Source organism: Prinia subflava (assembly GCF_021018805.1).
Source record: "Prinia subflava isolate CZ2003 ecotype Zambia chromosome W unlocalized genomic scaffold, Cam_Psub_1.2 scaffold_22_NEW, whole genome shotgun sequence".
Taxonomy (NCBI): domain Eukaryota; kingdom Metazoa; phylum Chordata; class Aves; order Passeriformes; family Cisticolidae; genus Prinia; species Prinia subflava.
This window is the reverse complement of record NW_026960606.1, coordinates 3705493-3722463: the sequence shown is the minus strand read 5'-3', so window position 1 is coordinate 3722463 and position 16971 is coordinate 3705493.

The following is a 16971-nucleotide window of genomic DNA, read 5'->3' as shown; positions in this document are numbered from 1 at the left end:
GAGGAGCACCTGACACCCATTCAAGCAGCCATTTGCACTTTAACCAGTGCAATGGCGTGCTTCAAATGTGGTTAAGCAGGCCACATTGCAGTGAGCTGTCTCCAGCCGGCACCGCCATCCCTGGCGGTGCCCCTGCACCAAGCGGGCTTGAGAGGGCCCTGTTGGGGCTGCAGGAAGAAGGGGCACCTCGTTAAGGACTGCAGGTCTTGGGTCCAGGGAAATGGGAAAGGAAGGGGGCGTGGGGGCCGCACTCAGCCTCCTCCTGCTGGGAATGCAAGGCGGCCTGTTGGAGTCCAGGATATTCCTCTGGCCGCCCTGGAGGATTTGAAGACTGTACAGGAGGGTCTGGGGTCTGAACAGGGGGGTCAGTTAGACCCACAAAGATCCCAGGAGGACACTGACTCTGATTCCTGTCAATGGGAGTGAACACTCACATGCAGGAAGAATCACGAATCCTAAGAATTTAGAATAAGTAGTGGATAGTTTATTATAGAATATAAATATAGAAATTAGAATTCTTAGTATATGGGGCTGAAGAGGCAAGATGGAAGAATTGGGGAGTGGCCCTTGTCCTCCTAGTTCTTGCTCTCTTCCCCCATTTTGTGCTGAGTTGGGTTTTAGAGATTGGCTTAGAGTAGGACTGACATGTTAGTATAGGTAATAGGCATTGGCAAAATTTTGTAAATAAAAAATACGTTTCGGACAGTGGTTGGGTCAAAGATACCGTACTTAAGGTGCGTGGCTTTCTGATCCGCCCCAGTCCAGCCGCGTGTCTTGCTTTGCTGGGGACTCCTTGCAAAGCTGGACAAGAACTGATAGATAATTAAGAATAAACAGCTTGATAACACAAACTGCTGGACTCAACTTGTCGTCTCTGGCTTCGGTGTGAAACACCCAGGGCGAAGAGAAGACTGAAAACCTTATTACCCCTGGGAACAGCAACCCAGGGGAAACTCCCAGGGAACAGCAACCTTGGGGAACCCTTATCACCTTGGGGAACAGGAACCCCAAGGAGAATCTCAGGGAAACAACAACCCTGAGAAGTGGTGCCCGAAGATATCCAAGCAGCCACGGACCCTCAGAAGACAACATTCCATCCTTAGAAGATAAGAACACAGCAGTTTCCGACCTTGGGACTTCAATCGGACCGACGTGAACCCAGGGGCCCCGGGCCAGCATCACCCTACAGCTGCAGGACAGCGAGGGACATCTCCGATTCCAGTTCCAGACGGCGAGAAGACTGCATTTAGGTGAGATCGGTCAAAAACCCAGATCATGGGGGGGAACGTATCCCAAGAGCAATTGCACATTCTATCATCTCTGCAGAGCATCATTGCTGCACAGCTGGCAGCTTTATCTAATAAGGAGCTGCGAGCTCTCTTGAAATGGATTCGCCTTGAAATTCCACAATGTAAAACGGAACTACTGTTCCAAACGGAATTTTGGAAAGAGGTGAACAAAAAATTATATCAAAAAGCCACAAAGAGAGATAAGATAGCTCTCAAATTACTGGCCCCGGCACGAACACTACTGGAAATAATAACAAAACATACCAGGGAGAAATCAAAGCTGCAACAGCAGCAGAGAGGCAAAGAGGAGGCAGATGCCCAAGCCTCTGTTCAGCAGCCACCCCAAACCTCGACCATAACCTCGGAGGGTGGAGCGAATGCTCAAGATCAATCCCTAGCACTTTCCCTAACTCCACCACAATGCATTAGTCTGCCACAAACTTCATCACCACTCTCTGGAAAATTACAACTCTTAATTCATCCTGCCTCACAGGAGCACCTTGACATGATATTTTACGAGCTTGATCCCTCTCCTTACGAATATAAATCAAGAAAGAGGCATGTAAGCGCTCCGCAGCTTAAACCCCATCGTTTATTCCGTGCCCCACCCTGCCCCCCAGCAAGGAAACCGCGGCGGCTGGCTCGCAGTCCTGCCGTGCTGCCTGCCCCTGCCCCCAAAGCAAAACAAGGGAGGGAGGGGGAAGGGCGGCTGAAAAAACACCAGCCGTGCCAGCAGAGCCAGGGGGGCAGCTCCCTCCGCGGGCAGGAGCAGCCCGCAGATACCCGATACGGGGAGGTAAACATCGGCTGGGAGGAGGAGGGGTACGAAACAGAGGAGGAAGAAATTGAATGGGGAGAAGGTGAACTCTTACAGTCACCTCTGAAACAATCAGAGCATGACAATGGGGAAGATGAATCACTTTTGGGCGATTTTCGTGAAATAGTACTTACTCCAAAGAACACAGGGCAGACTCAGCAGCTACCCGTGCCCGCGCAGCTCAAGCTGGAGACAAAAGCGGACACGGGCAGTGCCATTGTGCCGGGGGAGGCAGACTTGGGTCGCGTCACACAAATGCCCGCGGAACCCGCCGCTCTCGCCATGCAGTCGAGAGCAGGAGCCATTGTCACCTCAAACCGGGAAACGGAAGCGGGGCCACATCACGTCACCGCGCGTGGGGGGACGGGAACGGCGTCGGGCCACATCACCGCGCGCGAGCAAAGGGAGGCGGGGTCGCAGAATGTCATCCTGCAAAGGGAGGCAGCAATGGGGCGGGAGCAGGGAGGGGATTTCCCCCTGAGTGCCGCCCCCTCGAAGCAGGCGCAAGCACCGCCACGCCCACCTCCTCCCACCAAACATCACATAAAGCCAACACCCCACCCTGGTGCGCGACCAAAAATAAAAGCAAGTATACAGCAACACAGTGACCCTGCAGTGTCCCAATCAAAACAATACACAGACTCACTGTACCCAGCCGGTGCAGTGCAAGCGCCACCCAGTGGCGCAATCTTAAAACTGCACCCAGCCGGTGCAGCAATAACGCCACCCAGTGGTGAAATCTTAAACTTGCACCCAGATGGTGCAGTGCGAATGCCACCCAGTGGCAAAACCCTAAAACTGCACCCAGCCGGTGTAGCCACAGCGCCACCCAGTGGCCGAATCCTAAAATTGCATCCAGCCAGTGTAGCGACAGTGCCACCCAGTGGTCGAATTCTAAAACTACACCCAGCTGATGCGGCAACAGCGCCACCCAGTGGCAGAACCCCAAAATTACACCATTTTTTCCTGATTTCATACAAAAGAAAGATTCTTGTAAGAAAAGCGACTCCTAAGCAAAAACAACAACCTCCAAAGCAAGAAGAAGAATTTTTGCCAGCTTTTAAAGAAGATACAGATTATTATATCCCACAAGAAGAAGAAGAAGAAGAAGAAGAAGAGGAAGAAGAAGGAATAGAAGAAGAAGAAGAAGACATGGAAGAAGAAGAAGAAATAAATAGCGATGATGATGATGACATCGTCAGAATCACAGCGTCACAAGGAATTCCACTTGCTTCTCAATCAAATCTACTTTCAAAAGACTTTGTGAAGCAATTTTTCTTTCAACTCAGAGATTGTGCTCAGGAGTTTTCTCAAGATCCTTCTGCAGAATTTTTCCAACCTTTTCCTCCAGCAAAAGGCAGCTACTCAGCAAAGTCAAAACAACCTAGTCAACAAAGAAGAGTCTTTTCCAAGCAGGCTGCACAAGGACAGCAGCTTTTCTATCCTCAACAAGAAGAGGGGGAGGAAGATGTTATATCGTGGCAACAAGCACAGCAACTGACTCCATATCATCAGTACATTTATATAGATCCACAAGAATCTGAAGCAACGGACTGGAATGAAATTAAAAAGAAAGCATTGAAGGAAAAAGACTTTGATATGACAGACACAGGAAGTATAGCAATGCCGGTGACTTTTGATGCTCAGGGTCAAAACCCAAGATGGGAACGATTAAATCACGATGTAGTAAGAGATTTAATGAGAGCAATGCGTGAGAATGGTATTAGATCTCCTTACTTCAAGCAGCTCTTGAAAGGTACATTTAACACATAGGACTTGACACCATATGATCTTAGATCCATCGCTTCAATAATTCTCACAGACTCACAGATCCTGATATGGGATGCAAAATGGAGAAGAGCTCTCACAGATCTCAGAAACAAATATCAAGGAGGACCAAATGCAGCTCTCACCGTGGCAGAAATGGCAAGAGACCCACCAAATGATAACCCGCAGCAGCAAGTCAGAAACTTACCACGAGGGGTGTTAGCAGATATCAAGGATGCAGCACGTAAAGCAATCGTGCAGATCCCACCAGCGGGAGTTCCAGAAAGCATTTACACTGACATCAAACAAGGTCCTTCGGAACCCTTCACTTCATTTGTCGATCGCCTCACGCAGTCAGTAGACAGGCAAGTAAATGATGAAGGGGCAAAACCGTACCTACTTCGAAGTCTTGCTTTTGCAAATGCCAATGCAGAATGCAAGCGCATCATTAGCGCCATGCCAGGTCAACCCTCTCTGACAGATATGGTGGAAGCATGCAGCAAAGTGGGCACACCTCAACATGTCGCATCGATTCAAGCAAGCCTTTTGGGAGAGCAGATCGACAAAATTCTCAAAGCTCAGAATGAGAACTTCAAGGAAGCTCTTGCAGCACTTCATCAATCCAATTCTTCGGAAACAACGGCAACGAGATTTTCGAAAGCAACATGCTATAATTGCGGCAAACAAGGACATTTCAAGATACATTGTCCAGAGCTCGAAAAAGCCACGAAACAGATAGGCCTTTGTCCAAGATGTCGAAGAGGAAGGCATCTTGCAAAAAAGTGTCGCTCCAAGACCGATATAGACGGAACACCTCTACCAGTTCCGGGAAACTCGAAGAAGAGCGCGAGTCGCCAGCGCGCAACGACACAAGTGATGGCGATGACTCCAAACCAGGTTCTGCCAAACACACAATTCTTGGGGAACGTCAATCAGATGCCCTCAGCAGGACAATCTGCAGGATCCCCAGTGACCCAGAATTGCTGCCGCCAGGGGCACAATGCAACTTGGCAGCTTCCAAACGAACATGTTTTTTCGACGGGAATCATGCAGTGATCTCCACGGGAGTCACTGGAACATCTTACAAAAGACAAGACTTTTTAATCGTAGGTAAAGACAGGAGCAGCATTCTAGGACTCATCATCTATCCTTCCATCGTCTCAGCAAATCGCAATGAGGAATTGACAGTTTTGGCCACACCTCTTCGGACACCACTGGTCATCCCGGAAAATACCTCAATAGCCAAGGCCATTGCTTTGCCGTGCCATGATGCAAAACAGGTCATGCCAGTATTCGGCCAACAAGGCTTTCCATCTGCAGAGCATGTGGAAATTCATGCTTCATGGGTGAAGCACATAGGTCGGGATCGGCCCATCATCATCTGCGAATTGTCCTATGGCGGGAAGATGGTCACAGTCAGTGGAATGCTCGACACAGGGGCCGATGTTTCAGTTATATCGTACATCTTTTGGCCCAGAGAATGGAATTTGATTGCACCTCTGAGTTCTCTCTCAGGCATAGGGGGAAGCTCCTTGTGTCTGCAAAGTGAGAACGCAATTGCTGTTTCAGGACCTGGCGGAAGGACTGCAATTATCCGCCCGTTCATTGTGCAAAAGCCCATCACGGTGTGGGGGAGAGATGTTTTAGCACAATGGGGCGTGAAGCTAGAAATGGATTTTCAGTAGGGGTCACTGTGGCACTCGCCACTCTAAAACTGACCTGGAAAACAGACAACCCTGTCTGGGTGGATCAGTGGCCCCTTGAACGGAAAAAACTGAGTGCACTGAAAAACTTAGTCCAAGAACAGCTGGAAAAAGGACACCTCAAACCAACGAATAGCCCTTGGAACTCTCCAGTGTTCGTGATTCGCAAGAAAACCTCAGGCTCATGGAGATTGCTTCATGACCTCCGAAATTTAACGAGGTCATTGAAGAAATGGGACCACTGCAACTTGGACTCCCAACTCTCTCAATGATCCCGAGAGATTGGCCACTTGTGATCATCGATCTCAAGGATTGCTTTTTCAATATCCCACTTCATCCAGATGATGCTCCTCGATTTGCATTCTCCATCCCGAGCATCAACAGGGAGGAACCCCTGCAAAGATATCACTGGGTGGTTCTTCCACAAGGCCTCAAGAACTCACCGACAATATGCCAATGGTTTGTAGCGCGGGCCTTGTCCCCAGTGCGAGAGAAACATCCAGAAGCAAGGATCGTTCATTACGTGGACGATCTGCTCATCGCAGCACAAACGCAACAAGAACTGCAAAGAGTTCGTGACAGCGTGATTGCAGAAGTGCAAGGCGCAGGGTTGGAAATCTCCACCTCGAAAATTCAGGAGATTGCGCCATGGAAATATTTAGGATGGAAGATCACGGAGCAAACAATCAGGCCACAGAAGATACAAATCAGAACAGAAATCCACACTCTACAAGATCTGCAACAACTTTTAGGGGAAATCAACTGGATGAGGCCAGTCCTGGGAATCACAAATGATAACCTTGCACCATTGTTCAATCTTTTGAGAGGGGACTCTAGCATCAAATCTCCCAGAGCACTCACACCCGAAGCTCAAGAAGCCCTTGAGAAAATTGCGAAGATGCTCGAACAAAGACAAGCACATCGCTTTGTAACATCATTACCGTTCTTTCTCCCAGTATTAGGAGAAGAAATACAGTTGTACGGGCTGATTTTCCAGTGGGACGTGTCACAAAAAGACCCTTTATTGATCATTGAATGGACATTTTTACCCTACAGATCCTCCAAAACAATCCTCACAAATTTAGAAATGATAGCTCAAATTATAATAAAAGCTAGGGCAAGACTGTTGTCCATGGTAGGCAAAGAATTTGCTACAATTTACCTGCCTTTGAAAAAAGAGTATCTTAACTGGGCATTGCAGAAATCAGAAGATTTACAAATTGCATTGTTAGACTATCCAGGTATCTGTACAATTCACTTTCCAAGCCACAGATTGCTGAAAGCAAAAATAAGTTTGAGAGGAAAACCAAAAATAAGTGAAGTGCCGTTGGATGCCATAACGGTGTTTACTGACGGCTCAGGAAAAACTCACAAATCAGTAATCACGTGGCAGAATGAAACCACGGGAAAGTGGGAATCAAATATAAAAATAGTACAGGGCTCACCCCAGATTGTAGAACTGGCAGCAGTAGTGAGGAATTTTGAATTATTCCAGCAACCCTTTAATCTGATTACAGATTCAGCATATGTAGCTAATGTGGTCAGGAGGATTGAGGGGTCACTTTTGAGAGAAGCTGACAATGAGGATCTATACACATACTTACTTTGCATGAGGACATTGTTACAGGAAAGGGAACATGAATATTTTGTTTCACACATCAGGGCACATTCGTCTCTACCAGGATTTTTAGCGGAAGGGAATGCACATGTGTGGCAGTGTGTTAATTTAATCAGTTAGGCTTTCTATACTTTTGTACTTGTTGGGTTCCCTGTACCCCACCCCTCGATTGTTCCTTTGTTTAACTCACATGACTCCGGCACCTGTCATGCGGCACACGGTTAGCTGCCTGTCATTTCTCCCGCCTTTGTAAATCCCTCCTATTTTTCCCCTGATTAGTCCAAGCGATGTTCTATTACACCTGTATCCCCTGGCAACCTGCCCCGGTTGGCTGGCAGTGGCTGGCCACCCCCTTTGTCCCCCCTCCGAATCCTTCGGACAAAAACCCCCCGCATCCCTCTCCCCCCGAACAGTTTCGGGCTGAGGAGGTGTTTGCAATAAACCCTCTGTTTGTCTGAAATTGTTTCCTCCTTTCTTTCCACTGCCCGTCGAATCTCCATCGCTCGCATAAGCCTCTACCAGGCAAAGAACCCACAGGGTCAGTACTGCTTGCGAGCTTGCAGACTGACCCCCTACCACTCTGTTGCTGTGTCTGGGCCAGCGGCGACAGAGCCCGTTGGCTCTCTGTGAGCACACCGACGGAGGTGTGGCGCCCAAGTGGGGCACTGGAAAGGGGCTTTTAGCGCCTTTACGGAGCCCACGGGCAGGATTGGTGCGTCTCAGCAAGGAGCTGAGCTCACCTGAAATAATCCCTGGACGTCACATCGGCCCGGGTTTGAGCGTCCCCCGGGGAAGAGGAGGGCAGCCGTCTCCGCCGCGTCCCGAAGACGGTCCTTCTCCGGAGGTGGATCTTCTGGAGCAGCTTTGGAGCACCACGCCAGGGGTTCGTAAGTAAGCAGACCCCCCTAGTCCACGGGGCGGGTCAGTGGGAACGGCATTTCCCTTTCTGGCAGCCTGTGGGGGACAGCACCCCCCGGGCTGAGGTCGCGCGGCCCCCGGGATTTGGGTTTTTTGGCCCCTGTCCTGGGCTCACCCCCCCCTGGTGTTTTTTCGTTCCCTCAGTTTGATTTAAGGCTTTTATTTTTGTGCGCGAGCGCGAGCCCGCGCGGCGCGGCTGCCAGCAGGCGCGGGTTTTCGCCGGCCAGCCAGTTTCGGTTTCGCCGCGTGCACCGGCATTTTGCAGAGGCGGTCGGGCGCGTGAAACAGCGGTTTTAAAAAGCGCACGGCGGCGGGTTTTCTTCGTTGCGTCTTTCGTTTGCTGGCTCCAGAAATTACACAGGCAGAATGGGTGCTTCTCTGTCTGCTTCCCAGAAAGGAGTGTTTTACAGTTGTGTTGCGTTATTAGAAGCTAATAAAGTTAAGTTCTCTAAGGATTGTTTAAAAAAGCTGGTCCGATGGCTTTTCCTGCACTACCCGACAGCGTCCCCGCCGATGGTACATATCTCCCGGTTTTGGGAGCTGGCGGAAAAGAAACTGTTACAATTAGGTAACGCCGGGGAAAAGAACACACAGAAATTAGCCTTTTTAATTTTGCAATTAAAGACGGCAGCGACAAAAAAAGGAGTGCAGAAAAGCTCTCAGGAACCCCAGCTAGCCCCGGTTTCCCTTCAACCCAATCCCAGCCCCTCTGCCCTGAGAAAGGGAATTTTGAGGAAAGCGGCAACTCAGAGAGTTGTCAGCCCAGACTCTCCGAAAAATTCCCGGCCCCCGAGCCCCAGTAGCCTGGGACAGACTGCTGGGGACCCCTCGGAAAGCTCTGGCCAAGCTGACCGAGGACCTTTCCTTCCCCCTGCTTCCCCAAATTGCAAACCCAAGGTTCAGTTTAATTTAAATGTGTCACACTGGCCACAAAATGGCGGCAGTGACCCACCTAATGGCGTCCACTCCTCCACGTGGCCGCCACCCTTCCCCCATCCCCTGAACCCCTTTCTTCCCTCCAACCCCTTCCTTCCCTCAGCTCCTCCCTCCGCCCCTCCCATAGTCCCTTCCCGGACCCCTCCCTCCTCCCCAAAGGTCCCGCCCACTCACCCTGCCCCTCGACACACCCCTGAGGCAGGACCGAGTCCCTCTCCCCGCCCCGGAAGGACGCCATCTTGCCAGCAGTTTTCCCACGCCCTCTCTTCTGGTTCCCACGGTTGGGAACCAGAAGAAATGAGCGAGGGTGAGCCAGAGGTCACTCTCTCTGCTGCGCCTGTCACCTACCGCAGAACACGTGGTGGTGACACACCAAAACCCAATTGGCATGCTTTTTCCCAAAGCATCATTCGGGATTTATGCAAGGCGCACAAGGAATATGGCAGGGAGAGTCCCTACTTCCGTGGCCTCCTCACTGCTGATCTCGCAGGTGTCCATGTTGTTCCAGCAGACCTCCGGCAGCTTTTCTCTTGCCTGATGAATGGCACAGAGTTTAAGCTCTGGGATGCAGCATTTAAACAGGCCCTGTGAGAAGCAATGCCTCAGTTGCCCTTTCCAGCCATCGATGAAGAGGGCAATCCCCTCTCTCTTGAGTTGCTTGCTGGTGAAGGTTCCTATGTTTCCCCTGAGTCCCAGGCAGCCCTAATACCCTCAGCAGTCCTTTCAATTATAAAAAATATAGCCTGCAAGGCTTTCTTTTGTTTGCAGCCAGACGCACCATCACCACCCTATACCACCATTAGGCAGGGACCTTCTGAATCATTTGTTGCCTTTGTAGAGCGGCTCACCAGAGCAGTGGAAGTTCAAGTTCAAACAGAAAGGGCACGGGAAGGTATTATAGGGGAGCTTGTTTTCGTTAATGCTAACGACCTGTGTAAACAGGCAATTTTGAGTCTTCCCCTAGATCCGCCCCGCACTCTCCAGTCAATGCTCCAGGTGTGCCAGATGAAGGTGCCCTTCCTTGCCCGGAGGAACCCACCACCACCCTCCCAGGCAACTTTTCCGCCCAAGGCTGTGCGTGCTGCAGAATCATCCCAACAACCTCGACATCGTCCGCCTCGGCGGCGACCCTCCTTCGGCAATCGCCCTGGTCGCTGCTTCTTCTGCAAGGAGGAAGGACACTGGACTGCCAACTGCCCTAAGAAACCTTTACTACAGCGGACTCAAAATACATCTCCAGGAACACCGGTGCCTTCCCAGGCACAGCAAAAAAACTGAAAGGGGAGCGCGGGTCCACCCAGCGCGACGACCCCAATCGGGTGGACCGGGCAGGGAACTCCAAAGGGGGTCAATTGGATGGACATTCTACACCAGACTCAAGAACACCTGAACATGATATAGCAAAACCTATTCTCACTACCTCTTCCTTTTTTGAACCCTACAGGTTGCATCTCACCAGACCATTGTACCTGACGGATAGGGACTTCCATTTTGTGACCATAGACCCAAAGAAGTTACATCAGTGGCCAATGACCGGCGAAGGTAAGTTCATCGTCGTCGGTGATTGCAAATACACTCCGCAGGAGATTGAGGTAGTCCCGGGGACACTTCACAATAACCCCAGGGCCCTCATTCTCTGGCTGCGCTGCACTCATCCGCCCACATTTTTACCCAAGGGCCAGGTCATCGCACAAGCAATTCCTTATGGTGACCCAGAACATCTTACCTTTACTGTAAATGCTGTACATCACATTTCCACCCGTAAGCCCTTAGTGCGATGTACGCTCACTGTGGGAGATGAGTCAATAGATAAAGATCTGCTTTTTCACACAGAGGCAGATGTGACGATTATTCCGACCGCGGAATGGCCGTCACATTGGGCCCTGGAGGACGTCGACGGACAGATCCAAGGTGTAGGAGGGTTCCAATCCGCAAAACAGTCGAAAAACGTGGTAAAAATTACAGGGCCAAAAGGACAATTGGCTGCCATCCGTCCTTTTGTTTTAGATTACAAGGAACCCCTGCTTGGAAGAGACCTCATGGCTCAGTGGGGGGTCACAATTGAAATTCCCGACCCCTCGCAAAATTTTCAGGCAGCGGCTGCTGAGAAGCGCCCGACCCTCAAACTGAATTGGACGACAGATAAACCAGTCTGGGTTGAGCAATGGCCGCTAACAAAAGAGAAATTACAGGCGCTTGAGGAGCTCGTGGAGGAGAAATTAGCTAAAGGTCACATCGTGGAGACCAATTCTCCATGGAACTCGCCCGTTTTTGTCATTCAAAAGAGTGACAAAAAACGATGGCGCCTCCTCCACGACCTCCGCCAAATTAACGAAGTAATTGAAGATATGGGGTCTCTCCAACCTGGGATGCCTTCCCCAACCATGCTGCCATGAAATTGGAATCTGGCTGTAATTGACATAAAAGATTGCTTTTTCCAAATTCCTCTACACCCGGATGATGCCCCGCGTTTCGCCTTCTCGGTTCCTTCCATCAACCGAGCGGCCCCAAGGAAGAGATACCACTGGAGGGTTCTCCCGCAAGGGTTGAAAGCCTCCCCGGTGATGTGTCAGCAGTACGTCTCTTCCTTGCTGTCCCCTGTGCGCGCAGCCACGGAGGGGGTTGTCATCCACCACTATATGGATGACATCCTCGTTTGCGCGCCGACCGAAGATGAACTTACGCGAGCGCTTGACCTTGTAACCAATTCGTTAGTTGCTGCAGGGTTCGAGCTGCAAAAAGATAAGATCCAAAGGATGCCACCCTGGAAGTACCTGGGCCTGGAGATTGGTAAGAGGACCATTGTGCCTCAAAAACTGGAAATTCGGACAAATGTCCGTACCCTTGCGGACGCCCATCAGCTTTGCGGTGCCTTGAATTGGGTAAGGCCCTGGCTAGGTCGTACCACCGAGGATCTAGCCCCTCTTTTCAATTTATTGAAAGGGGGAGGGGAGATCAGTTCTCCTAGGGTGCTTACCGCAGAGGCAAAAGCAGCGTTGGAGAAGGTCCAGCAGGCAATGACATCGCGACAGGCGCACAGATGCGATCCCGAGCTTCCCTTTCGGTTCATCATTCTGGGTAAGCTGCCACATCTACATGGGATCATTTTTCAATGGGACACGGGTGCAAAAACATCAGCACACAACACCAAGGGCCAAGGTAGAAAGGACCCTCTTCTTATTATAGAGTGGGTCTTTCTCAGCCACCATCGGCCCAAAAGAATGACACAGCCACAAGAGCTTATTGCTGAGCTCGTCCACAAAGCAAGAACGCGGATGAAAGATTTGGCAGGGTGCGACTTCGAATGTATTCACATGCCAATTGGATCGTCAACAGGCCAAATGACCAAACCCATGTTGGAACACCTGCTTCAGGAAAATGAAGCACTTCAATTCGCTCTAGATTCCTTTACGGGCCAAATTTCAATTCATCGGCCGGCCCACAAACTATTTAATTCGGACGTAACATTTAAATTGGCTTTAAAGAGCGTCCAGAGCAGGAGACCTCTCGATGCGATGACAGTTTTTACTGACGCGTCCGGGAGTTCTCATAAGTCAGTGATGACTTGGGAGGACCCTGAAACTCGGCAGTGGGAGGCAGATATTAAAGTAGTTGAGGGTTCACCTCAAATAGCCGAGTTGGCCGCTGTCGTCAGAGCACTTGAGAGATTCTCTGGACCTCTCAATATTGTAACCGACTCCGCATACGTAGCGGGGGTGGTATCTAAAGCAGATCAGACCATTTTACAGGAGGTGTCCAACACAGCTTTGTATGAGCAGCTCTCGAAATTGGTCAAACTTGTCTCCCACCGAGAGCAACCGTTTTATTTGATGCATACCAGGTCGCATACTAATTTGCCTGGGTTTATTGCTGAGGGTAACAGGAGGGCTGACGCTCTTGCTGCCCCTGTAGCGATAGCCCCATTGCCTGATGTTTTTGAGCAGGCCAAGCTCAGCCATCAGCTGTTCCATCAGAACGCGCCTAGCTTAGCTAGACGTTTTAACCTCACACGTCAACAAGCTAAGGCGATTTTTGGCTCGTGTCCTTCCTGTCAGTCCCACGCTGTGCCTACCCTGCATGCCGGAGTCAACCCTCGCGGGTTGGAGAGCTGTGAACTCTGGCAGACGGATGTCACCCACATTCCATCATTTGGGAGACTGAAGTACGTTCACGTCTCCGTCGATACCTTCTCTGGCGCTGTCTATGCCTCTGCGCACGCAGGTGAGAGGGCCCAACATGTTATCCAACACTTTGTTCAGGCCTTCTCATTCATGGGCATCCCCAAGGGGATCAAAACAGACAACGGCCCTGCGTACAAGTCCAAGGAATTTGCTGGCTTCCTGCAGCAATGGGGAGTGGAGCACAAGACAGGCATCCCCCACTCCCCCACAGGCCAAGCAATCGTAGAGAGGACACAACAAGAGGTCAAGAGGGTCCTTAAACAACAGCAACAGGTATTAAAGGTGGAACCGCCGGCAATCAGATTGGCCTGAGCCCTTTATGTCATCAATTTTCTAAATTGTTCCTTTGAAAATCCCAATCCGCCCATTACCATACACTTTGGGTGCAACAAGGAGTGGCAGTTTGATCCCAAGCCCCCGGTGCTGGTGAGATCGCCTGAGTCAGGAAAGGTGAAGGGTCCATTTGACCTGGTGACGTGGGGGCGTAGGTACGCCTGTGTCCTCACGCCTACCGGGATCAAATGGATACCTGCCAAATGGGTAAATCCATTCATTAAAAGGAAGAGGGAGCGTGACTACAGCGTCCCGCAGGTGGCTTCGGCGGCATTCCGCCGTCGAAGGCGAGTCTCCTCCAGACCCTCTCTTCCCATCCTGTGGGAATGGGACCATGACCTGTCCTTTCCCTATTTCTGTGACCCAAATTAATAATTTTTGGCCCCCCAGTTTTGTTTTTCAGACCCGGACCCAAGATGCTAAGCCTCCCGACCGTGCTCTTTACATTCTTAAAGGTTGGGGTTTATCTGGATGGGCCGGGTCCATTTTAAAAACATGTCTGTTGATTTTGTTTATTATTTTAATTGTTTGTCTTGCTTTCGGACTAATCAAGAGATCGTTAATTAAGTTAGTTTTAAGTTCCACATCTACCCCCTCTCCGGCTGCTGCTCGGCTCGCCAAGGTCACGGCTCCTGAAGACGAGCTGAAGGAGCTTGAAAAGGAGCTTGAAGAAGAAAGTGACGGCGAAAGCCTCGCAGACGATTAGTGGCCAGCTCAACAACCTCGATTCGCCAAATGTTACCTGGACTCTGAGCATCTGCCGGACCCCCCTCACTTCTGTTTTTTTAGTAAAAAGAAAACGGGGAGATGTGGCAGTGTGTTAATTTAATCGGTTAGGCTTTCTATACTTTTGTACTTGTTGGGTTCCCTGTACCCCACCCCTCGATTGTTCCTTTGTTTAACTCACATGACTCCGGCACCTGTCATGCGGCACACGGTTAGCTGCCTGTCATTTCTCCCGCCTTTGTAAATCCCTCCTATTTTTCCCCTGATTAGTCCAAGCGATGTTCTATTACACCTGTATCCCCTGGCAACCTGCCCCGGTTGGCTGGCAGTGGCTGGCCACCCCCTTTGTCCCCCCTCCGAATCCTTCGGACAAAAACCCCCCGCATCCCTCTCCCCCCGAACAGTTTCGGGCTGAGGAGGTGTTTGCAATAAACCCTCTGTTCGTCTGAAATTGTTTCCTCCTTTCTTTCCACTGCCCGTCGAATCTCTATCGCTCGCATAAGCCTCTACCAGGCAAAGAACCCACAGGGTCAGTACTGCTTGCGAGCTTGCAGACTGACCCCCTACCACTCTGTTGCTGTGTCTGGGCCAGCGGCGACAGAGCCCGTTGGCTCTCTGTGAGCACACCGACGGACACATGCAGACGAACTGACAATGCCAATTTCGAAGACTCTGCCAAATATCTTTGAACAGGCAAGGCTGAGTCATGCATTTTTTCATCAGAATGCACAAGCACTGATGGAAAACTTTCGCATCTCCAAAAATGAGGCGAAGGATATCATAAGTGCTTGTCTGGATTGTCAGCTCGTGCAACCCCCCGCATCCATGGGAGCAGTCAATCCAAGAGGATTGCAAAGTCTGCAGTTGTGGCAGACAGATATAACAAAATATCCATCTTTTGGAAAGCTCAAAATTATTAATGTTTCAGTCGACACATTTTCAGGTGCAATTTTTGCATCTCTGCACGCAGGAGAAACAGCACAACACGCATGCAGACACTTTTTACAAGCATTTGCATCATTAGGCGTACCGCAGGAAATTAAAACAGATAATGGTCCAACATATACAGGAAAGGTGCTTGACAAATTTTTGAAAAGATGGGGTGTCCGTCACACCTTTGGCATCCCACATTCTCCAACAGGTCAGGCAATCATTGAAAGAACACATCATACACTGAAGTCCCTTTTGGATAAACAAAAAAGGGGGGAGGCGGACGCAACACCTCACATGCGTCTGAACAAAGCTTTATATGTGTTGAATTTCCTGAACGGCTCTTTTACAGAGCCCACTCCACCAATCATTAGACACTTCTCAAATAGTTCTCAAGCGAAATTGAAAGAGAATCCCTTGGTTTTGGTCAAAAACCCAGAGTCAGGAAAAATTGAAGGTCCGTTCAAATTAATAACTTGGGGCAAGGGTTATGCTTGTGTCTCCACAGGAGCTGGACCAAAGTGGGTGTCGGCAAGACACGTGAAACCGTATCGGGTCCAAAAGCAAGCGGACGCGAGCCCCGGGAACGGAGAAGCAAGCACGCAGATGTGAGCCGGTGCCAAGACTGTGAACATCTTTTCGTCTGGCGTGCAAAAGACTTTGGGACTTGGGGTTCTTTTGGGACTTGGGTGGTGTTGGATCTCAGAAATTCCCAGGAGGAATGAGGTTTTTAAATATGGAGCTTGATCAGGTATTACTCCTATGCCTCATTTTCTCACCAATTGCCTTAGGCAGTGTGGCAGATCTGCCAATGATACAACCAAGACAAAATGTCTGGGAAACTCTGGCCAATGCGTCAGGGTTGGATACAATCTGTCTGACACACTCAAAGCCAAAGAAACCCTTTTCAACATGTTTAGTGGGCTTGCCAGTGAACGAATGGCCGATCCCAACAGAAGGTGAATGGGATGCTTGGGTGGAATCCCTTCCTGAGGCTCCCTTTGAACCTCAGGAATTGGAAATTTTTGGATCGGTCAGAATGTAATTTTGTGTAAAATTCGGCCCTCCGAGGATGACAGAAAACAAAGTAATAGATGTTACACCCAATCAAATAATCTATAAGAATACATCCTCTTGGTGCAATTACACCAAGGTGCAGAGCAAACCATTCAGCCATGATGGTCCAGCGCAATTGCCAAAAGGGATCTTTTTAATTTACGGGGACAGGATTTGGCCCGCGATCCCTGCACAGGTGACAGGTGGTCCATGCAGCATTGGAAGACTTTCATTGTTAACACCTAATATGACGTGGTTGAGAGAGCAAAAATATAGGGGAAAAAGAGATATCAAACAATATGATCCCAATTGTACTGATAGTGTTTACACCTGGGACAAGACCCGAAGAGTTTTGGCAGCTATATTCTATCCACAAATAGCAATAGAAGCGGCTTTGAGGCAGTTGGATCATATGGGCTGTTGGTTGAGTAAAAACGCCCAATCCGTCTCTCTTGCACTGAGTGAGATGTTAACTGATGTTGACAGTGTGAGACGGGCAACTCTCCAAAACAGAGCAGCAATTGATTATCTATTGCTGACACACGGACACGGGTGTGAGGAATTTGAGGGAATGTGCTGTATGAATTTGTTGGACCATTCCAAATCCATCCATGAGAATATAAAGCAATTGCGGGAAAGTGTTAACAAACTTGGAGAGGTCACTGGATCATGGCTAGATGGGGTGCTCAATTGGTTT